At 35.8% G+C, this 23322-nt stretch overlaps 1 protein-coding gene across 1 annotated transcript in view; it reads left to right on the forward strand.

Moving 5' to 3' along the window:
* The first annotated feature begins 1546 nt into the window (after positions 1 to 1546).
* LOC123546933 (solute carrier family 23 member 2-like) overlaps positions 1547 to 23322 on the forward strand; it is a 57872-nt gene continuing 36096 nt past the window's right edge. Inside the window, exon 1 of the mRNA XM_045333599.2 lies at positions 1547 to 1699. The gene's annotated coding sequence lies outside the window, so the exon portion shown is untranslated. The remainder of the gene's footprint in view (positions 1700 to 23322) is intronic.

Below are 23322 nucleotides of genomic sequence, written 5' to 3' on the forward strand. Positions count from 1 at the left end.
GATAATACGGTACAGGTCGCATATGGTGTGTATTTTGGGCCATTTTTGCCTCAAAATTTAGTGTCCTGAAACCGGAGTTTTACTTGTTTCTATCGTAGAAACAACGGAATCGACAGGCTAAAATGTCACATGATGAAGTGCTAAGTATATTCAATACATCCGCTCTACATTTCCCTGGCATTTCTCAAAATTGTTTTTTTTTTTACGATTTTTTTTCGCACTGGTATCCACGCAGATTTGTGGAATTTTCAAATTTACTGTCCCTGAAACAAACAAACATCCTATATATAATTATATTGTACTCGTATATGAAAGTGGCCCCGCTATGACATTCAGTAACAAGTCAAATGGTTTATCGCGGCCAGAAATTTGTACAAACCGGACAGAAGTTGCGAAATTGTCATTTGTGCAGGAATGAAGCGTTTACCATAATGTCCAGTACTGGACAGGTATAGTGACCATGCACGGACACAGCCAATTTTCTCAGAGGGGGTCCGATCCCCTGCCCCCACCCCCACCCGCCCTGGAAATTTGCAAATTGGCACTTCATTTTTTGCATTCTGGGACAGTTTTATGGACTAACCTGTAAAATTTGCGAAAATGATAAAATCAAGCTTTCTTGAAGGTAAAATTCTTAGTTTCTTTTAGATAAATAATATGAATTATGTCGGGGTCGTATGTAGCAGCAGCCGCATATACTTTACATGCAGTCCTAATGTTGCCTTTTTTCGAAAAACATTTTCTTTCCTTCTTGTCTTCTTTCCTTTTTTAAAGATTTTCCAGAGGGGGTCCGGACCCCCGGTCCCCACCCCCATCTGGATCCGCGCATGGTGACATATCATGCTTTCTGTTTATGCAGGTAAACTTGTATTTGGTTAAATTTCAACAAAGCACAATTGTCTGAACAGTGTACAAACTCATTACTGTTTTTTCAGGCAAGGGTGGAAAAAAGTGGTAGACAATGAAAGCAGTAACATTTTTATTAAAAAAAAATAAACAATGAGACAAACATTTCCAACATCTTTGGACGGTTCAAAAATCCCATGTTAAACATACGATAAAGCCCGAAACGCGTGAAAATGTTCCGAATGTAAATCGGGTGAAGTAAGCGCTCTATGTAGATTATGCGATGCGTCTAGATTGATTAAACTGGGCGAGTCTACTTACTTATTACTTGAGGATGAAAAAAAAACGTGTTTTTTAAATGTTGCTCTTAAACAAGGGTGGCGGTTGAACTACTAAAAGTACAACAACAGTTGATTCACAACAAATCGTACGGTATGTTTTATAATCAGTAGAAGCTAGTCGTATTTACGCTTATGAGACCTGTTTCACCCATAAGTAAAGAATTGACAGGTCCATCATAAAATATTTTCCCCATCGTGCAAATACTTGTCCTATTCAATATGATCGCGGCCTCATCGCGGCCTCATCGGCCGCGATCAATTAACGTCTCCCTGTGCTATGTCGGCATTCTCCGACTGTTGATGTACCCCATACCACATTCTTAATTTTGCTGCTATGTTCTTTTTGCGAACAGTATACTCTGCTCGGAACACTATCGGCTAAGTTCGATTCACCCATTCATTCATTCATCGATCAACACACAAGTGAACAACATACTGGAGTAGTGTTACATAAAGTATGAAGGATTAAATAACCTGCGTTTTGTTCTGGATTCTAAATATGCCGTTTTAAGGTAAGATTTTACCATGTTAGGGAAGTAAATCCGCTTCTTTCTTTTTTAACCAAGTCACTGTTACATAATTTTTAAATGTCAACATGGACTGAGTCACATTTTTACGTATACATAAAATACCAGCTTACACCGGTAAAAGATTACTTGTAAAAAGTACGGTAATTTATTTACAAGGTTCAGTTGCTATGACATATTTAGCAGTGTAAGTTACACTGACAAAAAAACTGAAATGACATGTTTCAATAATAATAAACACCACAACACAAATTCACACGTGGTTTTATATGTGGTTTTTCTGTAAACTGCACAGAAACAAGAACGCACCACACACAAAAATATAATTAGATCTAGATGGAACGTAATTTTCGACAATTGTTTATTTTTATTTCTTTACATATTTGTTCTAGATGATTTTGTTGATGAAAATATTTAGTAAAATTACATCCTCCTAAGGAAACCAAATGGGAGAGCTGGCCTAGTGGTAGAGGTGTCAGCAACTTGAGGGTTGTGGGTTCGAGTCGCATTCGGGTCACGGCCACAGCTTCTCATATGACACCAATACTGGATGTTCAAGGAGTGGTTCAAATAAGCTTAGGCCTAAAAAAAATCTTTGTTTCCGGTAACATGCTAAAAATAATTAGGGTAGGTAGGTCGGAATTGTTTTTGGTTGGGGAGGATTTGTTTTTATTAAGTGAGACTTTTCGGAAATTATTTTTGTGTCAAACAATGAATACGAATAATGGGGTTATGCCTTTAGAGCAACAGTCGGTTTGGTTTCTAACATCACTGACCATGTTTAAAGCATAAGAAGTGCAGTTTTGCAACTTTTGGTTAACAAGAGCTCGTATAACACGGAATGCTCCCCTTGATGCATTCAATAATTGCACAAGGAACAGAATGTATTTGGTCACAGTGCACTGGATGTTCCGGGAACGTCAATAATTATGGGTCATTTACCAGTCATAAATAAACTCGGTATCAAATTTGATCTTAGACCAAAGCATTCTCTAGTTATTTGGAAAAAAGAAAGAGTTCTACTGTACTGGGTCAATGTGACCTTTACCTTTGACCTACTGACCTCAAAATCAATAGGGGCTATCTATGGTCATGATCAACATCCCAGTTAAGTTTTGTGATCCTAGGCCCAAGCGTTTTCAAGTTATCGTTTGGAAACGGTTTAACTGTTCCGGGTCACTGTGACCTTGACCTTTGATCTACTAGCCGCAAAATCAATAGGGGTTGTCTGCTGGTAATGACCAACCTCCCTCTCAACTTTCATGATCCTAGGCCCAAGCGTTCTTGAGTTATCATCCAGAAACCATTTAACTGTTCCGGGTCACTGTGACCTTGACCTTTGACGTAGTAACCTCAAAATCACTAGGGGTCATCTCTGGTCATGACCAACCTCCCTATCAGCTATAATGATCCTAGGCCCAAGCGGTCTTGAGTTATTATCCGGAAACCATTAAACTGTTCCAGGTCACTGTGACCTTGACATTTGACTTAATGACCTTGAAATCAATAGAGGTCATCTGATGGTCATGACCAACCTTCCTATCAACTTTCATGATCCTAGGCCCAATCATTCTTGAGTTATCATCCGGAAACCGTTTAACTGTTCAGGGTCACCATGACATTGACCTTTGACCAACTGACCTCAAAATCAATAGGGATCATCTGCTGGTCATGACCAATCTCCATATCAACTTTCATGATCCTAGGCCCAAGTGTTCTTGAGCTATCATCCGGAAACCGATTGGTCTACGGACCGACCGACCGACATCTGCAAAACAATATACCCCATCTTCTTCGAAGGGGGCATAAAAAGTTGAAAAAGATATTTTCCAAGGCCATAAAAACATTTAGGGTCGGGCCAAAAATTTAGGGTAGGTCGGGATACCGGAAACAAACATTTTTTTACACCTTACAGCTTTCGTCACGATCGAGCTAAAACAAATTAGATTAAGTTAAAGTTACCCTAACTCCGTGTTTCGTGTACTCACTCACCTTTACGTTTTAGAACATTGTTACATCATACATGTCTGGTTATGCAGCTGTTTTCTTTGTTGTTTTCAATGTTCTGTATATTTTGTGTTCAAGGTTCACCTGTACTTAGTAATGTTATTGATATGTAAAACTTCAATTGTAAAATTAATTTGCATGAGATTATGCCCCCAACGAATACGTGATGAATTCAACAGTTTTATAAATTGTCAGTAGATAAATATCTTAAATTTTCGTACAGCCCATAGGTCTAGCATAAATATCTTTCTCCGTTTTAGTTTGAAACTCAGTGAAGGCATTATTATAACATGTTAAAGCATAGCAACAGTTCCTTCTAGGACACATCTATACCAATAAATCTAAGAAACAACGACAGCCGATATGGCAGATGAGAAAAAAATATGTTATATAAGGAAATGTGTGTAAATACAAAACATCAAGGAGATATGTTACAATGTAACAGAAGGAAACGAATAAAAAAATGATCTGGAAAAAAATCTTCAAGAGCATGAGGATTCGAACTCGTACAAAACGATTTTATAATTTGCTGCTGGTATCTTCCTTTTATCCAATTGATAACCATTAGTAAAACCAACTACTACGATTTATGTGTTTCCATTAGTAAAACCAACTACTACGATTTATGTGTTTCTATAAGTAACTAAGTTTCAAGACCTTCTCAAGGAATTTAGCAATAATTTTCTGATTTTGTTGTTGTTGTTGTCGTACGGTCTGAAGGTTAGTGCCTGTAAGGCGAAATATAAAACGGCGAAATATAAATTCCGTACGGAAATTTGCGTATTTAAGAGTTAGAACCTAAACTTTTTAAAGATAGAAAGACTTTAAATAAAGTCTAGAAATTTATTTCTAAGTCCTTCAAATAACCAAAAATGATTTTACAGATGTGAAATTAAGAAAGTTGTGTTTATATCAATACCTGAAGTTTTAATATTGAATTTAAAGCTGTGACCAAAGTGACTTACCACAAAGAGTGACAACTCTCGCCTAAGGAAAGTACTTTCAAACAGAGATATCTTTTAGTTTACTTCCCTTGCAGCTACACAATTAAGTGGACAATTAGAATTCAATATATTCATATGTGTTGATTTACCCGTAAAGAACTGCTTCAAATGTTTTTATCCTCTTATTTTTTATGGTTAAAACTTTACTTCTAACAAGCCGGCAATAAAATGAAGTATCACTTACTACTGCTTTTAACGTGAAGATAATACAGTTTAATATCATATTTATGAATTGGTGTTGTAATACCTGACAGGTAGCTTGGTAAAGGTCAACGAAATGTCACTGAGATGTTACAACAAATAACGGGTTATACACTGTTGGCCGTTGGACATCAATATTCAGGTTTGATAAGCAAACAAACTCTAAAAGGTTATAACACACTAAATAGCCACCACTATATATTCTATATAAAATGACAAGTTTTCACAATGCTGCAATACACACCTAGACCCATTTTAAATTTCTTTAACTTACATTTTCTTGTAGAATAACATTTATACTGTAAAAATATCCAAAGAAAAGTAGGGGTCATGTTTGATGCAAGAAAAATATTTCTGGTCAAACGGACACACCGTAATTTTTACACTGAAATGACAATCACAATTTAGGGTAGGGGTGTATGAATAAATTTCACATGTTAAATCAGTTTGGAGTCTTTTTTCAACATGCAAATGCTACCAGTATATCAAGTATAGGCATGCAATATGATTTCAACCAATATATAGCAATGATTTCAAGGAAAAATCCTTCTTACAGCAAAAAAAACTGAGAACTATTTGAATCCGCCATTATGCGACTACCATTTTTTCAAAGGTGCTCAGGCTATTTAGTGTCTGTATGCCAAAAGGTAATTTTTAAGGCACTGGTCAGATGTTCACCAAACTTGGTCAGTGGTACGCCAGAATGGCGGATTGATGCGAATGATTCCAAATGGCTCCGATGTAAATAAAAGCAGCATAAAGCTTTGGTGTAAGTGTAATTCGTCCACCATCTCCGCCCCTCCCCCACCCCTCTCGCCACACACACCAAAAGCCAAAAAAAAAAAAAAGATCCGGCGACCGTACATTTGAAAAGCAGTGCCGACTCGCTCCGCTCAATTTACCAGTTGTATTTATAATAATTTATAATAGTTGAATTGGAGAGACCAACATTTTCAAAATTTAGTTTACTTTAATTTAAGAAATGGCTCGAGTCAAATATACTTAAGGACAATGAAAACGCACGCCCTCATTATATGTATTTTATTACATGAAAACAAAACACTAACGACTCCATCAGATATATATCATAACTTTATTACAAAACGCAAACTTAACAACTGAAAATAATTCAAAATGTTTAAAATCAAATGTACACCAGTCCATCGAAGTACAAGGTGAAAATCCCAAAATCACACTTTTTCATCACAGTTATGCATACTTAACAAAGGCAAAAAAAAAATCCAAAACAAAGTCACTCATAAATGTCTATTCGTAATGTCACCGTCGGGATCTTTAGAAACGACAATGTCCTCCATCAGCGTCTCTTACAGATGTAGATCGTCGCCTCATGGACCTTACTAGGGTGCGGATAGTCGCCTGTGGAATCTGACGCCATTCGGCCTGTAGTGCAATCCGAAGTCCTTGTACGTCATGAATGTTTTGTCTCTTCCGAATCCGCTGCTTTACGTGGTCCCAAAGGTGTTCAATTGAGTTTAAGTCTGCAGACATGGATGGCCAGTTAGCAAGAAGCTGTACCCCGTTTTGTTGCAGAAAATTCAAGGATACTCTCGTCACGTGCAGTCTTGCGTTGTCCTGCATAAATAACGTCCCAGGATGCTGCTGAACGAATGGAACCAGGACAGGCTGTAGGACGGTATTAATGTACCGTTGAGCATTCAATCCTAAGTGGCGTCTTCTTCCTCCACGTTCCACACCTTGATCCAAGAAAACAAGATATGTCCTGTCGTTTGCAGCTATATCTGCCCATATCAGAGTCGACGCTCGTCCGCTGCGCTCCTCCTCCACGACACAGCTATCCCTGAACCTTTCACTACGGCGTCGATACACACGCTGTCTTCGGTCACTTGAGTCAACCATTACTTTGGTCTCGTCAGAAATAATAACGCTGTCCCATCTGTTTAAGCGCCAATGGGGATGGGCGGCTGCCCAGCGTCTTCTTGCAAGTCTATGGCGTAGTAATAAGCGTGGGCCACGGTATGGCCTGTGACATCGAAGACCAGCATTCCTCAAACGTCGGCGAATGGTGCGAGCAGAGACCGTCGGATTTCGGCGTCCTGGAATAGTTCTAGCAGTTTCTGCTGGTGTCCTAAACCGATTGGCAATGTGTACCAGGCGAATGTTGATATCTTGGCGTGCTGTCGTCACCCTCCGCTGGCCTGGTCTCGGTCGGTCGTTGACGGTACCAGTAGTACGAAAACGCTGGTGAAGCCGAGAAATTGTAGACCGATGGACACCAAAACGGTTGACGATTTGTTGGTAAGATACACCAGCCTGAATCTGTCCTAAAGCTACCCAGCGGTTATTTCTTTGTAGAACCATTGCGTACAATTTGCTATCAAGTCTGAGTAGATTTTTTCAAATTTAGTACCTTTTATAGAGGAAAATTGTGTGTGCATGCAATTTCCATGGGAGCTTTTGACAAAACATTACGATTTCTAAAACAGACCATTGGCATAGTTTAATATTCATTTTCATAAAGATTTTAATTGCTCATTTGTGTCTAACATTTCTAGAAAGGTGTGAAAAACAAGTTAATAATTAACAGTTTAAAAAATTAAATAATTTCATTTCATAAAGTAACAATGAATTGGTTCATTCTGTTTTCTGTTGTGATCTTATCACAATTAGCCAAAATTGTTACTTTTGATTTTTGGGGTACTGTCTTTATTACGCAATAACTTCTTAACTATGCAATCAAATTTCATAATTTTGGTATCTAAATGACCGCAATGCATTCGGTTTTATGAAACTGTGAAAAATATTTATAAGAAAAATATTTTCCTTGTTAAAATGCAATTATCCCAACCGTGCGTTTTCATTGTCCTTAAGTATATTTATTCTCAAGTATATGTCATTTTGCACCATTTAAGAAGAAGAAGAATAGTTTATTTCACTAATTAAGGACTTGAGCCATTATGGTTCCTCGTCCATAAATATATTACAATCTAATACAAGGTCAAAAAAACATATATACATAATATCATATAACGTTCTGAAGGTATAGTGTTATAAAGTATTGTATTGAGGATGAACAAAAATAATATCAAAATAATATTGTTGGCTACACCAATGCACATAGTATAATACATTTTCATAAAACATTTTTTTTTAGAAGTACCAAAATATATAAAATGTACTAAAATAAAACAGTAAACATATTTCTATCTCATAATCACAAGATATTGTTAATAGTGGCAGATCGTATATTTATGGCATTTTTGATAAAGGCTGCTAAGTTATTTAAAGTTTTTCTATCTGTTGAGTTCAATAGTTCAATAAATTTCCACATACTAGGATTTCTTCTATATCTCTTTGCAATATAACGTTTTCTTAATGCTCTGTATTTTGTACATATTAAAACAAAGTGGTATTCATCTTCTATGTCAGAGCTTCTATTGTCACATATTAAACATAGTCTTTCATTTCCCTCTATCCTGTTTCTACCATATATGCCTGTTTCTATTCTAAGCGAATGTGTCGATGTTCTAAGTCTTGTTAGTAAACTTCTGTAATATTTACTGTTCATTGAATTTAAATAACTTTCATACATAAAATCTTTCTTCAAGTGTTTGTATAGCGATAATGTTCTATTATTTTGTAGGTTCTCATGCCACTCTTGTCTGAACATATCAATTAGCCTTTGTTTAAATATAGCAGGGAATAGCTTTTGATTTATTGCTGAAGGATTATCCCACACATATCCGTAACCATGTCTGTATAACAATGATTTAACATTATATGCCCAATTTCTTTTCTCATTATTACAGTCTTTTAAAGCCTCTGAATATAATGACTTCATAATACAATTATCTGAGTTGATTACTTTTATCCAATATTTGATTACTCTGATATACCTGTTTATATACAATGGATATCTGCCTAATTCACCATATATACTTGCATTACTAGCAGACATTTTTACATTTAACAGTCTTTTACAAAATTTCAAATGCAGGCGTTCTAACTCTTTCGACTTGTTATTGCCCCATATTTCACCTGCATAATTCAAAACAGCCCCAACAAATCGCGGCATCAAACAATTGACAACATATTTTCGGATTCAGATCAAAGTATTTCAAATTATATAATAATATGTTCATTGCTTTTAAACCCTTACCGGCGAGCATATTCTGGTTGACACTGAAAGTTCCTGAAGAGCTAAACACGACTCCTACATAGTTAAACTCTTCTACCATTTCTAAAGGTGTATTATTATAAAACCATTTCTCGTTTTCTTTTATACGGCCTCGTTTTCTAAACACCATAACTTTAGTTTTTTCTTCATTAACCGTTAATCCCCATTTATCGCAATATTCTTTCAAAGAGTTCAAACTACACTGTAGGTCTTCCGGAGTCTCTGCTAATAGTGCCATATCATCGGCGTACATCAACAATATTAACATCACTTCATTAATATTAAAACCTGAGTTAAGACTAGTTTGTAAATATAATTCTAAGTCTTCTATAAATAGAGAATAGAACAAAGGCGAACATATATCTCCCTGCTTCAATCCGACCGCTACATTGATAAAGTCTGACAATTCTGAACAATGTTTAACTTTACATCTTACCAACTCATACATAAATCTGATTATTTTCAGAATTTTTCCTGAAATGCCTGTTTTATAAAGTTTGTACCATAATGCCTTTCTGTCAATCGAATCGAAGACTTTTTTCATATCCACCATAGCTACATATAAACGTTTACCAGCATTAAGCATATTTTGTATTAAGTTAATTAAGCAGAAAATAGCATCGACTGTAGAATACCCTTTCCTGAAGCCGAATTGCGCATCTGATATGATATTGTGTCTATTACACCAGTCACTTAATCTGTTATTAATTACCGATGAAAATAATTTCGCTAAACAGCTTATCAGTGTTATTCCTCGATAATTGTTTGTATCATTTTCGTCGCCTTTCTTATACAGGGGGATAATTAAGCCTTCCATCCATTTTTCTGGAAAGTAACCACTGTCAAAAATCAAATTAAACAAGTCTGTTAAATGACCAATCAAAATGTCGCTAGATTCTATGAAAAATTCGTTTATAAGGTCATCAGTTGAGCAAGCTTTATTACGTTTCAGTGATTTCAAAGCTGTTTCTATTTCTTTGCTATTTATCTGACGGTCTAGTTCAACAAAAATAGGATCTGTTGACTCTAAATTCCTTTCGCAAAAATTCTTTGCTTCATCGCAAGTGCGTGCATTCAGTTCGTCTACTAACTTTTTGAAATATTCATAAAAATTGTTTACATTTATATTTTGTCCTTTTTTCATCTTTGTATTCGAAAAATATTTCCAAAATTCTTTGGGTTTTTTAAATTTTAGATTTTCAATCTCCTTCATTTTGGCACGTGTGTACACACGTTTCTTACGTATTAATAATTGTTTGTATTCTCTTTTGTATCTACATAAAGATAAGGTATACTTGCCTTAAAATGTCCAAATCAAAATCCTGACTCTTCCCCTTGTTGCACGAAAAGCTATATTTAAATTTGTTTTCACTAGACTTGTTTAGCAGCACCTTTGCCTCGGCTTTTTTTATTATTTCTTGCTCTGCAGTTTTCCATGAAACGAAAGCTAGAACGTCACTGGAAATTGTCCTGTTTAGGATCGGTTATATGGATGTGGCCTGTATAGGAATCCATAGTTCGTGGTACATGCTACTTTGTTATGTATGGTAACACGGTTATTACCTATATAGGGCCCTGTTATTCGCAACACATACTGTTCCTGTCTCAGGCATTCGTTGTGATCGGTAACACGGATATGACCTATACAGAACGCCTGTAATTTGCGTCGCATACCAGTCCTTTCTTGCCTACCTATCGGGGAAAGTATACATTTATCCAAGTACGCGCCGGGGATAGATATTCCTGTCTTTCCCTAGGGAAAAACCTTGTCTAAAATAGCGTGCACTAAGGTGACGTCACATAGTACTGGTACCATTGTGACGTCATAAACTTTATAAATAATGTCAGGAAATACCAAAAACCTATTTGTCTCAACGATCTATTTTGAACATGATAGGCAAAAAAAATGATCTAACATGTCTGCCTGTGTAAGACAGCTGTTTTCCCTACCCTCGGGACAGCATGGATAAAAAATCTCGCTAACGCTCGGTTTTCCATCCCACACTGTCCCACGGGTAGGGAAAACCCCGTCTTACACAGGCAGGCATGTAAGATCCTTATAGTCTCGCACGTTTGTTACGATCGGTTACAGAGATATGTCTTATATAGGACGCCGTAGTTCTCGTCATATGTTAAGACTAACCTTGAAAATGTATTATTTATCTTTTTAAAAATGATGACGGATATTTTAACTGAACGTGCATCTCCGTTCTTTCATATTCTATTCTATTCTGTTCCGATTCTATTTAATTATGTTTTATCTTATTCTGTTCTGTTCGATTCTATTCTAGTGACTTTGGACCAGTAATGCTCTTACTTTTCCACGTATGTAAGGCAGGACACTGGCACCAGATCAGAAAGAAAATGCCTCCGTACGTGTTACACCCTACCCCTAGGTATTCTATAAGAACCATGGTCGTGAACGGGAAAATATACTAACCCATTTCAATCGCGTATTTCATATCTAAAACACGCAGTTCAGTAAATGTGTACTATTGATATTAAACAAGTGGTAATTTATCTTCCGTTGTGTACCGGTCACATTTCTTCAATAGTTCTTATCTTAGAAAAACAACGTGTAGTTTACAGTTTTTTCACAGGTACACAAAAAACTTGCTTGAACTTCCCTGGTGAAGTTCCGTTCTAGATTATAGACACACTCTGATTGGCTGATGTGAAAATGTATGTCAGTCGTCATTTTACTACACGTGTACGCTATAATGTTTATATGCAGCATAAATGTGCAAAATGAATTAAATAAACAGAAAAGATGTATAACTAAGTATGATTTCAAATTCAAAACCATACAAGATGAATTTCATTCATCATTTCGAGTCTTATCGTAAAACTGTGAATATATTGCATTCTGTTTTTGTTTGTTTACATTTCGCTTAACATGTGCACACTTTCGTGACCTCTAGACCGGATGTTCATTAGGGAAGTTCACGCAAGTTTTTTCTGTAACGTTAACTAAAGCATAAAATATACGGAGCATCTCTGCAATATGGAATATTGAGACAAGGTGACTGGTGCACGATTGAAGATAAATTATCGCTTGTTTAATAACAGTAGTACACATTTACTGACCTGCGTGTTTTAGGTATGAAATACGCGATTGAAATGGGTTAGTATATTTTCCCGTTCATGACCATGGTTCTTATAGAATACCTAGGGGTAGGGTGTAACACGTACGGAGGCATTTTCTTTCTGATCAGGTGCCAGTGGGTAAATGCATGATTTACATCTCTGATCAATATAGGTAGAGCACATACGTCTGTCGCTACATTTTGAATTATTATTCGTTTTAAATAAATAAAGCATAACACTATAATTTAAATTAATAAAATAACATGAGCTTTTATTGTTACGCTACTCAGTTGACCTGGTACAAAAGTTCAGCTTTTGAAAACATTTTCATTTGTTAGGAAAACATTTATCTACACAATTTAATATTAAATTAAATGGAGACTAAAGCCCTGAAATGGTTGGGTTAATCCGTCTTAAATGTATTGCAAACAGAAATTTTGCCTTGTCCACAACACAAAATGGGTCAATGTCATTGTTATCACTTTGTTACTTTTTGTGTAAATCTCTCATACTTAGACAATCAGACTACAGCCTTTCTGTTTCCTGGCTCAAAATAAGGCACTTCACAGATTGAAATCGTGTGTTTTTACGCTAAATACGTTTTTTTTTTTTTTTTTTGCCGTTTAATGTTCAAATCACGGACGAGGCGTATGTTCTCCGTGATGACTGACTGAACATCTCTGGTTTCTGCATGCTAACTGACACTTGCTGTAAAGAGGTTATTCAATGATCATTCGTGAAACTCCGATTCTTGTTTTGAAGTGGTCTTATTCTCTGTTACCCACCACAACCTAGTCACCTACTTTTATCTCCTATACATGAACTTCGTGAAAATCATTCTGATGCTACAGCTATACTACAATGTGACAGGTGGACAATTTAGGACATCCCTGAATTAATGTGTTTTCACAATTTCATCTGCATATTTATTCAGTCAATCCCTTTTCAGTATAGCTTTAAGAACATAGATAAATAACTATCTTAATCAGTAGAGTCAAAGTGTGGTATAAACTCGGCTCAGTTACTGTGCATACTGCTACATTGATTTGGTAAACTGTTTAGACACACATTGTCTCGGCCTTATTTAATATTATGTAACTGTCAGTTTGTAACTAGATACTTGTATTTCACAATTTTTTTTAATGCAAATCATGTATAATTACCATCATGGAAGTACAAAAGAATACAATTGTTTGTGGTGCGTCTTTAATACTGAATAAGTCATGTAAATGACGTTGTTTAGGGCAACAAAAGAAACAAAATACTAACATATCTCCCAAACAATAGATTTGAACGGTTGGTCGAATAGTAAGCTGCTTTCTAAAGCATGAAAAGGCGTGGAAAATGATATGCCATTGAATGTTTGATATATGGTATAATAATTTTAAAAGTTTCATTGAAAGATATTGCATTCCGATAGTTAATATTTTTGAAAAGAAAAGTACAGTTACACGGGATCCAGTTCCTGCTGGGAATACGCTTAAGGAAGTAGGAACGAATTTTAGTATACATTATATAGTCGAATAGACATTTTTCAATCCCAACAGGTTTTACGATGTCATTTTCCTTTTCCTTTTTTTATTGATTTATTTATTTATTTTGTCAAGAAAACTCATTTGTAGCCAGTGTCCTTTGCAGTTTGCGACCAACGCTAGGCTGAACGTACGCATAAAGATCATCTATTGAACGACGAACGAAAAACGTTCCTTATGCCGTGTTTTACAAGATACAATCAACGAAGGCACCTGTTGCTGTTAACACATGTAAAAGTTGAGTGTTTGGGTGGGTAGTTAACCTAACCAGAGGTTCGGCAGCCGTAGTAATATGTTTTCCTTAAGTGTCAACTTCTCCTCATGAATCAGAGGTGGAGGATAAATGATTTCAGTTACGATGTCTATAATCACAGCGAAAACTATACGCCTCGCCCGAGGATCGAACTCACGGCTGTGCGATACGTAGATCTGCGCTCCCTATTATTGCTGTTACATATACGCGCGACCTGTGTAGAAACAGTTCAGCAAAAAGACATCTTGATTCTTGCATCAACAAAACTCGACATAAAATTGTCCAGAAATGCAGAAAAACTTCACTGCCTGCACTCCGTAACCATGAAATATCAGATTTGTGAAAATGCAGTCAACGGCATTTGGTCAATATTAGTCTAGGATTGCAAACGTTGCCCGCCCCTTGTTTATCTGCTAATTGTCTTATAATTTCGCAAATGATATACGAAATGAAAACAGCTCAGTTAAAAATGTAGGAATTATACATGTTTTCCTCATGACTATATTTGCATTATAATCGCTATAATATACGGGTATTTCATTATCCCCGACTGTGTTCAAATCGTGGTCCTAGTCTTCTCGAAATAATTTAGACAATAATATCCACTGAAAATATACATTTATAAGTACCTACATATGCGCAAACTTGTTTTGCAGTCACATACGTGAAGGAAAGTTTGACTTAAAAAAAGTTTGACAATATAATGTATATGAGCAACTCCATTCCCGAGGCGCAACCCTATTCCCGATGATTTTTTGTCAGTTACGTCCCCATAACAAATATATGTGATATTCGCTACTGTTTTACAGTTGACTTATCCACTCCAGGAGAACTACGTTCCAACGTAAATCATGTCTCAACGATATCATGTGACATATCTCCACGATGTCTAGTTACGGTATCGCTCAATATCACGCGGCTTATATAATTTTCATTTATAATAATTACCTTGATTATATTTTCTTGTGCCTTTGCATGAACATGTATTCAGGTTTTAATAGTCATCGCATAAATTGATTAAAACATTTAGATTTTAAAAGCAGTCGTCTGTTACTTGAGAAAACAGAAGTGTTTTGCTATTTTCCAGAATAAAAAATATACTACATGTTTTCAAAAACAATACTTACAGACAGTCAATGGTCGATTGAAGGCAATGCCAGTTTTAATCTTAGAAATATATTTTTGCAACTGCTTTTTCATCAACAGGCAATATTTATTTAATATTATGTTCCTCATTCTAACCGATGATGTTACTAACTCTAAACGCGACATATGCAAGTGTTACTGACACTCATCGAAGTCGCGCGGCTAAACACATTACTTATATTCGGGTAAAATATACCAGCAAGTCTAAATGTGACTTAAAATCAGATTTAGTTCAAAGTGTGTAGTATTTTCTATCCGGTTTTCCATTTAACGGTTTCCCCAAAGATATATTAGTTCAAATGAAAGCAAAATGTACGCGATGGCAGAGAGTTGATTTATACTACTGCATGCGCACATCTTATTTATAATTAAGTGTGCAAACAGATCTTTTAGACGCACATACGCAGCTAAGCAACATAAAGTGAGGATATAATTGTAGGGTACATTTGTATTAAATTTGTATCGAGAAATATGCACGCTTTTACAGCAGAAATACTGCGCGACTTTAGGAAGAATGAATGCATATTTCTCGATGCAAATCGAATAATCTTTTTATAATAACCCTAGTTGAACTGAAAATGTCGGTCGTGGTTAAATAACTTCAAAACATGACTATGAAAGTGACGTCACAATTGACGACACGCACCCGATATGAAACTAGAACGTCAATATGGAAAACTATTTCTTGCACACCGGGCTGGCATTTCCGTTGACTTTACCCATGCCGACAAAACCCATCTGACACCTCGTGCCAGATTGCTCTCGTTCTGTTAATGACAACTAGCGTTTTATGCATTGATTATATATGGTATTATTTATGTGAACTACGAAATATGAGGTACCTTGAGAGATTCTCTCCGTCCCTTTCTACATGAAGTATATTTCTCGGTAAAAAAACAACAACAAAAACAAACAAACAAACAAAACAACATTATTTTACGGAAAGAACATACCATTACGCTAGAAACGATAAATACTAAAATGGAACTTTGTTATTGTGCTTCACTGAAACGTCATGACGTCACTTCAGCTAATGGACGAAAATTTCCCGCGCTTACTATAAGAAAGAGTGCTGCAAATAAAGTCTTTATATTTGCTTGTATTCTTCTATCATTTGTAAAATACGATATGCAAAAAATAATCTGTCAGAATAAAACGCTTAATATTTGTTTATGATATGAAAAAAAAAACAAAAAAAAAACGAATCGGATAGAAATATCCGTCCTGAGGACACCTGCGCCTTGTTTCGAATTATGACGTCTCAGGTTCCTGATACATTCGAAAGTAATAATAATTATTATGTGCGGACAAAATCAGTGACACGCCTGCACATGATGACGAAAACATTTGTAACGAAATACCTAAGTTTTGTGCAAAGCTCTGGAAGTAGACCTAATTCACGATCCGGAAAATCTATACAGTATTGATTAACTGCGTACGCATGTATCAGTTATTACGTGTTCTTACGTGAACACGGACTATTTGATAAGTGTGAACGAATAGTATTGTAAGGAAACCCAAAACTGTGTTTTTGTACATGTACATTTTTTCAGCTCCCAGCTTGTTTATTTCTACTGATAACGCATGTAAACTCTCAGAAATTATTCACTTACTTACAGTATTAGTATATCTGCTTAGATTGTCAAGTCACTTCACCTTATATACAGTTTAACTTCTTATATTTACGATTTTCTACAGTGCAAAAAGCTTCTTTCATTGAGGCTGCCATTTTTGTTGTTGTTGTTGCAGACCGGTAGAGAAATATTTACGATTATGTGACATTTACTTGGTAAAGGTGTAAGGTACCTATGTAAACAGCAACAGTATACATTCTATTATTCCAGCCACACTTGGATTTGATTAGATTTAGGCCATATTTGTTGCATTTTATGATTTTCTGATGTGACAATGTAAAATCTCTTACCGGTCTATCTGAGCGTCTGCTAACAGCCCCGCTTCAAAGTGTTTTTCCATGATTGTGATTAAACTACTTCATATTTCTTAGAGTGTTATATATCAAAATACTTGTTATGAAACAAGGAATTGTTTGAGGTTTACTTTCACTTAAGACCTTGTTTATTTAATACATGATTTGCGAGAAACCCTGGCTGAAGCTCCGTAGAGAGACTGGTGACCTGGAATCCCGGCCGGTCACCGTTCTGTGATTTAATTGGAGAACGGTGCCCGGTCTGTATTTGAGTGGTTTACCCGGACACGCCTTCATCACCGGGCCTTCAGCCATTGGTCAGTTACATCACGTGGTCACATCCCAGGAGGCTATATATTGGCTGGCGGACAATGGCGTCAGCACTTTGTTCGTATACGTAGTTCTTGCGTAAGAGCGCCAAATTCAAACTGCAAGTTAGGCAGTAAGTCTTTTGAAGTCATCCGTCTGTCTTTCCGATATACTGTATATCCTGAGCTGTGTCCACATTATATTAATTAAGTTATACGTATTTCAATGTGAAATTGAACAGTTTATTTGTTTATTGTGCTTACTTGAAAGGAATAGACATAGAGTCTATAGTTAACTTAAGCGCGTATTTCGTGCCTCATTAAATTTTGGAACTTTACTTTAAACTTTGTTATTAACTGTGTGTTTTCCCTGACATCCGCCGGCCGTTACAGTATAAGCTATTTTGAGCCGGTTTAGTAACATTAATGAAGCGTTTTCGTCACTCTGATAAAAGATATTAAGGTTTTTGGTGACGGAAGGCCGTAGGTGCCTACTGAACATTATTTTATATACGGACGGGCATCTTGGTAGAGCAAACGACCTACTGCAAGCGTACTGGGTGGCTTTCTTACATGAAAATCCCACACCCAAAGCTTATTTTCAAAACGCATAGTTGGAGGGCAAGTGATTTGAAGTCAGCGACCATTGGCCTCGGAGGCCTTCACGTTATAACTTACTATGGGCGCACAGAATATACAATGCCAATTTTAATGATTTTTGTAAATTCATACAAAATTCTTTTATAGACTCTGCGGATCATACATTAACTCTAAAAGAAGATCTTTTTTAAAGGAATCTGTTGTAACAAAACAAGTCTTTTCACAAGAAATAGGGGGAAATGTAAAACTATACGGGATTTAAAAGAGTAAAATAAAAATATCTCATTAAATTAATTGTGAGTTTTAAAAAAGCAAGGGATTAAACAAACCTAGTAAAATGATCAGGTATAAATACTCGAGTCACTGCGAACATAGATAGCTAATGATTTAATGATATTGTTGAAAAGTAAGTTATTTGTTTAGAAAGGGACAAAGTAAAATGCAAATTGGTCTGAGATTAAAATAAATGCTTATTAAATGCTTATATTTGCAATAAACTGCATAAGTATGGCGTTTCGTAGTAAAACACAAGTTTCGTGAATTTTATAGGGGAATTGGGAGATGAAAACAATGCGAAATAATGAAATTTTCAGGGAATGCGTGTGTTTAAAAAGAACGAGGAAGAAAGAAATGCAATAATGTATAAAATTGTAATGTTCTTCCAAGTATTAAAACGTTACATGTTCTTGACCCACTTTCAACATAAAATGTAAACATTGAAATGAATAACATGTATACACTTTTTTTTTTAAAAAAAAACTGAGTGTATGAGTAATGGTTCAACTGAACACCACAATTGTGTAGAAGTCACGAACAAAGCTTACAACAGTCCATGGTATTATTGTAGAGCATTAAATTAACGTTTTAATTTTCATGCTGCAATTGTATATAATTGTATGCATCTAATTCAAATACTTTTACACCAGCCTGCGTAAGACTATAATATGTAAAATGATAACGACAACTGAGCCGCACCATGAGAAAACCAACATAGTGGGTTTGCGACCAGCATGGATCCTTATCAGCCTGCGCATCCGCTCAGTCTGGGTCAGGATCCATGTTGTTCGCTAACGGTTTCTCTAATTGCAATATGCTTTGACAGCGAACAGCATCTATCCTGAGCAGACTGGGCTGATGCACAGGCTGGTCTGAATCCATGCTGGTCGCAGACGTACTATGTTGGTTTTCTCATGGCGCGGCACAAATACATTTGTCATACTGATTGAATTGTTGTACCTTGCTCAGCCGTCATCCAGTCATTTATGAAAGTGTCTAAGAAAGGTTCCCAACTTAAAGATAAAATGTAAATATGAATTTTCTACAAGTTCAAATGGTATTATTATGCTGAGACTTTGCAACACTGTACGTGAGACGTTGTCACATATTGTCCGTTATCGTTGCGGCCTTGCAACATTTATGTAGCTTACATAAGTTTATTTGTAGCTAGTTCGTTTCAAAATTCTGCAAATACTAATATTGCTTCCACACATAAAACTCATCTTTTCAGTTATGAAAACGTAGAATCAATGCTTTATTACACATAATAAATGAATCAACAAGGTCATATGGAGCGACACCGTAACATTGTCGTTGAGATATGTCACATGAAATCGATGAGACTTGACTTACGTTGGAACGTAGTTCTCCTGGAGTGTTATCATTAGAAGCGTCAGATGTCCTCAGATAAGGCACATTAGATCAGAAACTGGCATTTTTATCGATTTCAAACTTTTTTCACGCTTCGTGTCGCCAGAGTTTTTGTGATAATAAGGCCGAATCATAAATTTCAAACCAGATATTTCGCACGTATGATGTTTTTATCATATTTGTGTCGAATAGCATTTTACTTTTGCGAGAACATTCGTAATTGTGTCATACTGAGCAAAAATATCACTTCACCTACCTGAATTTCGTATTTTGTTACGCGCAACACAATTACCGAACGTCGCGCAACCCAGAGCGTGTTTACCACCTACTGTTGTAAAACAATATGCCCGTGAATAAGTTGTACAAAGGTAAAAATGTAGTATTAGGATATTTCGTTATTGTTTTTAAGAATTTCTTTACATGCCCTTCCAAAATATTTAGATAAGTTTAAATGTTCATCATAGTTATCTAGATATCTGACTGTTCCTAAATTAGACGCAAGTTTCTAAAATTAAACGTATTAGCAGTGGTGTCTAAATTATACGTCGTAATGCCAGATTGTCATTCAGCATGTGAGTTTGTGCATCTGGTGTTTTATTTGGGATTTCACACAGCCAAACCAGAGTCATGACCCTTGACTTAATCAAAACTATGCAAAAAAGGGCCTAAAAGTTTGTGTTGCATGTATCTCAAAACGTATTTAACCCAGAGTCTTCAAACCTCACAGGAATGTTATTCAGCATATGAAGTTGTGCAACTGCTGTTTTAATTTGGGATTTCACACAGCCAGACTAGAGTTTTTGCCCTTGACTTAGGCAAAAAAATGCCAAAAAGGGCGTAAAGGTTTGTGTCGCATATTTCGCACGGCCCAGTCATCAAACTTCACAGGAATGTCATTCAGCATGTGAAGTTGTACAACTGGTGTTTTAATGGGGATTTCACACAGCCAGACTAGAGTTATTGCCCTTGACCAATTCAAAAATATGCCAAAACAAGAGCCTAAAAGTTTATGTCGCATGTTTGGCACGAAGTATTTGGCCCAGTCATGATAGGGATATTTTTCAGCATGAGAAGTTGTGCACCTAGAGTTTTGTTTGAGATTCCACTCAGCCAGACCAGGGTTATGGCCCTTGATTTCGATTTAGTCAACCATAAGCATAAAAGAGCATAAACGTTTGTGTTGCACATGTCTTTAAACACGTTTGACCTAGCTTCATGAAACCTATTAGAAATATTATTCAGCATGTGAAGTTGTGCACCTGGGCTTTGGTGATTTCTATTGGTTAGACTAGATTTACGGCCCTTGTTTTAGTAAAAAAAATATGCATAAAGGGTATAAAAGTTTGTATCGCATGCATCTAAAAAGTGTTTGACTTAGATTCATTAAACATTAGAGGATCGTTCTATAGCATGTTGATTTCACTCGGCCAGATCAGAGTTATGGTATTTGACTTGGTGAAAAATACACATTAAGTGCCTAAAAATCTATGTTGCATATATCCTGAAATATGTTTTACCTAGAGTCATGAAATCATGTACAGTGTCTGGAAGTGGGGATACAAGTGTCCTGTGTGTATTAATCGTTGTAGAGGTCCGATAAATTGTCGTAACGATAATATGGACTGAAAGGTCCACGCTTTTGTTTTCACTATTTCTGAAACGTCCGCCTCATTTGGTAACAAAATATCTGTGATCTTTGAATATAAATCCATTGTTCAGTTTTGAAATCAAAGTGTACGTCTACTTATGAATGAAAACTGCAAACCAAGCATACCAAAGAAAGTGATAAAGTCAGAGTGTACTGATTTTTAACCGGATTTACAGAAGTAGATATTAGGGGAACAAAATATAAATATAACCTTAATTTTGTATAGTTAATATATAAAGCACTTTAAACAATGTTAAAGGCAACAGTTGTGTGAAGCGATAAGATTATTAGGCTGCGTGAAGCAATTCTAAAAACGTGAAAATAAATATATACGAAAATAGAGGTAAATATTTAATATTTAAATCGGTTATGATACTGAAATGTATTTCCATAACACAGATCACTTTGATCTGCTAATGGTTAACATTTAGATTAATGTTACAGATTATTTTTGTTTTCCGTTTGAATTAGCTTGTGACTGAATGTTGCGTGTACTTTGTTATATATGCGACTGCCCCACATGGTTTTATTCAATTAATTAAATAACTAGTTGAAAGTAATTATAATTTCAAATATTCCTTATAGAAGGCGGTCAGTCACATTTGAGCAACATTTTATGACATTTTTCAGTGTTCATATATTATGTTACAGATTTATTTAAAGAACAAAAGAACCATTACATAGAGTTAGATCCCTATTTGAAATGTTTTATGAAAATTTGTAAGTACCTACCTTTAGTATACAAATATTTATAAAGTTGTCAATTTCTTTTGGTTTCGATATAATTTCTAGTTTTACATTTGTATTTGATTAATATTGGGATATCTCAACTATCTCAACTTTAAAAACAGTGTTTAGCTTCAAGATAGACAAGAGGCGGGGGGTGGGGGCGGTAATTATAATTTCATAAACTTTCATTTCTTGTTAATTTCGGCAAAATATGTACTTGTCCATGCAAATCTTTGACAACTTTGATTTGTCGATTATGCGTTAGACTGTAATGTTAAATGCATCCATAGATACCGCGTCCTTAACAACAGAAGTGATCTTTGTATATATATGGCAAAAAAAAAACTCACTGAAAAATCAGTACAGTTTGATGTTTCGCTGGACCTATGATTTATTAGCAACGCCATAGCTACAGGGACGACCGTAAACAAATAAAACTGTATGAATACAGTAAAAAATAAGTACTGTAATATAAATTTCACATGATTACTGGGAATGAAAAACATAATTATGATGTTGAATAATAGATGAGTCATGAAGCGTTTTACATAATAATATGGAAGAGTTAACTATTATTCAAGTAGAGAAACTTCTTTGTTTTGTTTCATTGCCTTAGAAATTATTTTTAGTGTTCATTATAGAATCCTAATGAAAAATACATTTGTATTTATAGGGACAGGGGACAGTAAATTTGAAAATTCCACACATTTTCGTTGATACCAGTGCGAAAAAATCATAACAAAATACAATTTTGAGAGCGCAACCTGTCCCGTATTATCTTTAAATGACTGACCTAAAACATAATCCATGCTGTTCGCTTTCAAACCCTATTGCAATTAGAGAAACCGTTAGCGAACAGTATGGGTCCAGACCAGACTGCGTGGATGCGCAGGTGGTCTGGATCCATGCTGGTCGCAAATGCACTATGTTGGTTTTCTCATGGTGCGGCTCGTATGTATATTTTGAAAGCATGTGACCAGACGAAATAATGATGGTGAGAAAAATGTCTCATAACCGTTTACTTTTTTCGCAAATTTAAACTGAATCTAGATGGATGACCGTTTTCGTTTCGCCTGACTTCCGTAACCTCAGGTAATATTTAAGACCCGACCGTCTACACGGATCTAGGAAAATTGATTCAAACATTAATTTATTTTACACAACTCGTCCGTAGGAACCCTTAGCTCTATAAACATCATAAATGACCAGTCAAACACAAATGCCTTCAAAATTTATTTGCCTAGTGTATTCCAAAAACGGACCGGGACAAAGTACGAAACTGGCCACTGCCAAATGAAAGTATGGATATCAGGCCTAAGACCAGAGATCTCGATCAGTTATGCTATTTTGAAGGCATTCCAAA

The sequence above is a fragment of the Mercenaria mercenaria genome, chromosome 9 (assembly GCF_021730395.1).
Source record: "Mercenaria mercenaria strain notata chromosome 9, MADL_Memer_1, whole genome shotgun sequence".
In the NCBI taxonomy this organism is placed as follows: domain Eukaryota; kingdom Metazoa; phylum Mollusca; class Bivalvia; order Venerida; family Veneridae; genus Mercenaria; species Mercenaria mercenaria.